We start from the raw sequence: 6,680 nt of genomic DNA on the forward strand, positions 1-6,680 counted from the left end.
CAGCGAAATAGCGGCCGCTCGGCACGGATGATCCACTCCGTCGGTCCATCGCTTATCATTTGTTGACAAACATATGGAGAGCATTAACCACAGCAACCTCTTGTATATGTTATTTTGTAGCTAAGTACTTATATTTCATATTTTCATGATATGTAGGATACAGAATTTTCATTCTGTGGAGCACCATCTCTCCTCCTCTAAACCTCACCTTCTCTTCCTCACCGAAACGCAGGTCTCTGAGGCTACTGACAGGAATCTCTACTCTGTTCCCTCCTACTGTCTCTATCCTAAATTTCAATCCAAAGCTGGATGTTGCGTCTACGTGCGCAACGGCATCACTTGCTCTCGTGCCCACGACCTTGACTCTTCTGAATTTTCCACCATCTGGCTAAGACTTCATTGTCATACTATTACTAACAACATCTGTGCTGTTTATCTCTCACCCAACTCTACTAACTATGTAAAATTCTTTGACTACTTCAACTTTAAAGTGCAGCACATCTTGACCCACTCTCCCTTCACTGAAATCTCCATCTTGGGAGATTTCAATGTTCACCACCAGCTTTGGCTTTCATCCTCTTTCACTGACCATCCTGGTGAATAAGTCTACAACTTTGCTCTCCTCAACGACCTAGAGCAGTTGGTTCAACACCCTACACGTATTCCCGACCGTCTTGGAGACCGGCCCAACATACTAGACCTCTTCCTTACCTGTAACCCTTCTGCTTACTCTGTCAAACTGTTCTCTCCGTTGGGCTCTTCCGATCACAACCTTATTTCTGTATCCTGTCCTATTGGTCCTGTTCATCCTCTGGGCCCACCAAAGAGGCGATGCATCTGACATTTTGCCTCAGCTCGGTGGGACGTCCTGAGGATGTACTTTTCCGATTTCCCGTGGAATGATTACTGCTTCCAGGAGAGAGACCCCTCTGTTGTGCCCAGCGCATCACAGAGCTGATCGTCTCTGGAACGGAGGCACACATTCCACGTTCTTTCTCTACTCCTCATGCTAAAAGGCCTTGGTTTAACCATGCTTGTTCTCGTGCTATTAAAGATAGAGAGGCAGCTCACAAAAGGTTACAGAGCCTTCGCACTCCTACTAACCATGAACTTTACATTTCAGCCCGGAATCGTGCCAAATCTATTCTCCGACTTAGCAAAACCTCTTTCATCAACATAAAATGTCAACACCTTGCTTTTTCTAATTCTTCCCGTGACTTCTGCCAAAAATATTTCCACCAATTTCACTTCTTCATCTTTCCCTCGTCTCCTTAGTCTTGACGGCAGGACTGCCGTCTCATTTATATCTTAGGCTGAACTCTTCGCTCAAACTTTCTGTGACAACTCCACCCTGGATGATACGGGGCATATTCCTCCTACTCATCCCCCCCCTGACTCCTTTATGCCTGTTATTAAGATTCTTCATAATGATGTTTTATATTCCCTCTCTGGCCTCAACTCTCAGAAGGCTTATGGACCTGATGGAGTGCCTCCTATTGTCCTTAAAAAATGTGCTTCCGTGCTGACACCCTGCCTGGTCAAAGTCTTTCGTCTCTGCCTATCAACATCTACCTTTTCTTACTGCTGGAAGTATGCCTTTGTACAGCCTGTGCCTAAGAAGAGTGACCGCTCCAATCCCTAAAACTACCGCCCTATAGCTTTACTTTCCTCTCTATCTAAAGCTATTGAATCAATCCTTAACTGGAAGATTCAAAAGCACCTTTCCATTTCTAACCTTCTATCTGATCGCCAGTATGGGTTCCTCAAGGGGCGTTCTACTGGCGATCTGCTTGCTCTCTTAACTGACTCTTGGTCATCCTCTCTTAGCCGTTTCGGTGAAACTTTCTCAGTTGCACTAGACATATCGAAAGCCTTCGATAGAGTCTGGCACAGGTCTTTGCTTTCTAAACTGCCCTCTTTCGGATTCTATCCCTCTTTCTGTTCCTTTATCTCCAGTTTCCTTTCCGGCCGTTCTATCTCTGCGGTGGTAGACGGTCACTGTTCTTCCCCTAAACCTATCAACAATGGTGTTCCACAGGGATCTGTCATATCACCCACTCTCTTCCTGTTATTCATCAATGATCTTTCCATAACAAACTGTCCTGTCCACTCATACGCCGACGACCCCACTTTGCATTATTCAACTTCTTTCAATAGAAGGCCATCCCAACAGGAAGTACAAGACTCCAGACTGGAGGCTGCAGAACGCTTAACCTCAGACTTTGCTATCATTTCCGACTGGAGTAAAAGGAACCTTGTGTCCTTTAATGCCTCAAAAACTCAATTTATCCACCTATCAGCTCGACACAATCTTTCAAACACCTATCCTCTATTCTTCGACAACACTCAGCTGTCACCTTCTTCAAAAATATATATCCTCGGTCTATCCTTAACTCAAAATCTCAACTGGAAACTTCATATCTCCTCTCTCGCTAAATCAGCTTCCTCCAGGTTGGGCGTTCTGTATCGTCTCCGCCAGTTCTTCTCCCCCGTACAGTTGCTATCCATATACAGGGGCCTTGTTCGCCCTCGTATGGAGTATGCATCTCACGTGTGGGGGGACTCCACTCACACAGCTCTTCAGGACAGAGTGGAGTCTAAGGCTCTTCGTCTCATCAGCTCTCTTCCTACTACTGATAGTCTTCTACCTCTTAAATTCCGTCGCGTCGTTGCCTCTCTTTCTATCTTTTATCGCTATTTTCACGCTGACTGCTCTTCTGAACTTGCTAACTGCATGCCTCCCCCCCTTCCGCGGCCCCGCTGCACACGACTTTTTACTCATCCCTATTCTGTTCAATCCCCTTATGCAAGAGTTAACCAGCATCTTCACTCATTCATCCCTCACGCTGGTAAACTCTGGAACAGCCTTCCTTCATCTATATTTCCTCGTGCCTACGACTTGAACTCTTTCAAGAGGAGGGTATCAGGACACCTCTCCTCCCAAAATTGATCACTTTTTCGGCCACCTCTTTTGATTCTTTTTTTAGGAGCAGCGAGTAGCGGGCTTTTTTTTTTTTATTATTGTTTCCTTTTTTTGTGCCCTTGAGCTGTCTCCTTTGTTGTAAAAAAAAAGTTTTTACGTTGTTCTGTCGGATATTGTGTACCAACATACAGGCGGAGAATCCTATTGGCTGTTGTGAGCCATCTGGAGTGGTTTAGGTTTCCTGGATTTCTCCTTGACAGTGTGTCAGGAACAGTCCCGTTAGAGATTGCTTTTCCCAATTGGTCCTGCGAAGCCAGGTGGCCCACTTGTTTTACCATCGAGTTTTTCAAAAAGGTGACGTAGTGACAGCTCATTGCCATGGAGCTGACAGATGAACCAATGAACTGGGTGGGCAAGGCTTTTCTTGATTTGACAAATCACCCCAGATTTATCCCCGGTATTTACAGCTGTACCATCACATCCAATCGCCAGTACGTTTTCCATGGAAATTCCTTTTCTATTAGCAAACTGTTTTAGCTCAGTGGCAATACTCTTTGCAGAACCAGTGGCAGGTGAATACTGGCCTAGATATTCTGAACCTGGTTCAGCCGCTATAGCAATATGCTCTTCAATTACCTTTCTCCTATAGTCTCTATTTCCAATCTTCTCCGTAGTAAGAATTTTATCTTTCCTTCCATCAAAGTAGATGCCTGCAACTTGTACTTTCCCATGTGCTTCCTTTGTCAAATTTTGTCCGTTTGATTGCCTCGCTGTCCGTACTTTTTTTCCTATCTATGACTTTGGAAGGATCCTCTTTTGTAATAACCCCTAAAACTTCAAGGATTGCACGAGATAGTAATGCAGCACCACGATCAGACAGTCCAACCCGGTTACAGGCCTCCGGGAAAGAAGAGAACTGACGTTTTTGTTCTCTACTTTTTTCCTTTTTTCATTTCTACATTGTTGTCCCACAGCTCCACCTTCTTTTGGTTTTCTATGATGGAGCTGGTACTTGGAAGGGGTGTATTCATCTTCCGAGTCAGTCAAATTTGAGGACGAGTTATCACTTTGAACAAGACATCCTGATGGTCTTGCACCATATTGATTTCTTCTTTCTTCTCTTTTCCTAATGGTTTCAGTTGTTCGTTTGTCCATTCCTCCAATGAACATTTTACGTTCATTTATTTGGACCTCTACAAATTCTTGTTCTATTTTGGGGACTTTTTTCTGTCAAGGAAAGGCACAGTACTGGAATTCAAGGCACCTGCAAGCTGTTACTTCAAATAAGCTAGCAGCATCTCTGATGAACTCTTTAACTTTGTTATCCTAAGTTGGGCATTTTTTTTTATCGGTCTTTGAAAGGTTTCAGCAAATTCCTGTATTTGTTGTGATAGGCTACTAATTTGTCAACAATGCATTTCTGACTGATTATGGGGATGTTTTCCTGGCTGTAAATGCGAACTATCTTTTCTGCAACACACTTAGATATCATGTGACCTGAAGGACTCTTTGATGATTCAAGCATTTTATATTTATGCCACAGAACACATGATAGAACATCTTTGTATGTAGGAAGTTGGTTTTCTGGGAGATCATCCACTTGTTTAAAGATAGGACACATGTCTGCCTTGTCTAAACGAACACAGTGTCGTTTTTGTGTTTGACCTTGGCTGTTATGGGACATCTTGATTTGTGGTACGTCAGTAGAGGCCGAGGAGCAATACAACCATCATCTACGTCTGCCAAGGAGAAAATGAGCTATCACCATACTCCAAGTGCCCCAGCAGCTTGTAAAAAGTGTTATATGCACTTTTGAACTTGCTAACTGCATACCTCTCCCCCGCTGCACACGAATTTTTAATCAAGCTTATCCCTATACTGTCCAAATCCCTTATGCACGAGTTAACCAGCATCTCTACTCCTCCGTTCCTTACACTGGCAAACTCTGCAACAATCTTTCTTCATCTGTATTTCCTCCTGCTAACGAGTTGAACTCTTTCAAGAGGAGAGTATCGGGATGGCTCTCCTACCGAAAAGTGACCTCTTTTTTGGGCCACTCTTCTAACTCTTTTTATAGGGGCAGTGATCAGGGGGCCATATTTTCTTCCATTATTATTTTTTTTTGGCCCTTGAACCCCCCCCCCCCCCCCACACACACACACACAAGCACACACAGGTATACAGAAACAACATAAACACGGGTAGGAAACTATTAAGCCTAATACCAGAGTGACTTTTGTGATCTCCGAAAAACCTATTTTGGGGAACCCGGAATGACGATAGCTATTACAAGAGAGGGATCCTCGCTCTCGCGATAAAGCCTAGAGAAAAACGGCAGATACTCCAACTTCTAGTATACAAAGTGTCTAGGCTGCACCAGAAAAATGAAGTAATAACACGTGGAACAGTCTAATGAAGCGATCGAGAACGGCGTCAGCAGCACCACCTGGGCACAGGTAGAGGAAATTGCCGCCAGTCCCACACCTCATTCTTTCAATGCGCTTCGACGGAGACTGGAGGAACCTTCTCAGGGGAAGGAGGGAAGTAAGTATGTGCACTAGTCATTCCGGGTTCCCAAAAATAGGTTTTTCAGAGATCAAAACCGTCATTTTGTGAACCCTTCATGACTAGTGCACGATAGCTAACTCACACTTGGAGCTGGAGAAAAGGGAACTCTCTCGAAGTACCACGTACTTGAGTCTACATCTGGGTTCCGCCAAGTTGGTAAGTGTAGAACCGACTGAGGTGGTTACCCTTTTTTAAGTGTTACTTTTAAAGTGGTTGGTGTTTAGTGTTAAGTTTAAGGCGCGAACTGTAGGCGGTGGCCGAAGTGATAGCGTACTGGACCCACATTCGCCGCGTGATGGACGACGCGGGTTCGAATCCTCACGCTACCACTCGGATTTTTCAGTCATCGCCGAGTGGCTTAAAATTACCCACATGCTGTCCTGAAGACCACCCATCAACCCGGACTCTAGAGGAAGCCGTCCAAGCGAATCAAGAACGAGTTCCGGGGGGCAGCATGAGCCAATGCAAGATGGCGCCACTATAAACACTCGCCTGCGCCAGAACGGGCTGGGCTGACCATCAGGCCCCACCTGGATGAAGCCTTGGGCCGACCATCAGGCCCCACCGGGAAGATGCCTACCGGCGCAATAGGCAACAACGTAAAAAAAAAAAAAAAAAAAAAAAAAACTCGTCACAGGGCCGGTGTTGCCGTGGCCTGCTTCACAAGTTGATTGTAGTAGATGAGATAACACAATAGCCTTTAGTTAAGTGAGGTGTGTGGCCGAGCGGTAGCCGTTCTAAGTTCACTTTAGTTCACTTTAGTTCTCTCTCTCACAGGGACATTAAAAGGTGTGATGAATTTACAATAGTTACAATAGTTATGTGAGCGAGTCGTACGAAACGAGAGCCAGCCACACCACAGAGCGCGGACGGAGGAAATCACCGTCCGCCACCCGCTGCCCACTGTCTTCTCTTCTCTGCGTTGCTCGCTCTTTTTATTGTATCTTGATTTGTCCGGAAGGGTGTGGCTTCCGGTTGATGACTGCTGATGAAAGTCATCATTTGCTGATCCTTGCTGATCTAGCGTCAGCTCATCACCGTTCCCACGGCCAAAAGCAAGGCGTGTTGTTAAACATCCTGTTGTGCAACACCGACCCGGTGTCGCAACACATACAGTAATACATTCATATACGCATACCCGTAAAAGTCGCGACCCCGCAACTCACCCCACCTATAATTTTTTTTTGTA

The sequence above is a fragment of the Eriocheir sinensis genome, unplaced genomic scaffold (genome assembly GCF_024679095.1).
Source record: "Eriocheir sinensis breed Jianghai 21 unplaced genomic scaffold, ASM2467909v1 Scaffold1172, whole genome shotgun sequence".
Lineage (NCBI taxonomy): Eukaryota > Metazoa > Arthropoda > Malacostraca > Decapoda > Varunidae > Eriocheir > Eriocheir sinensis.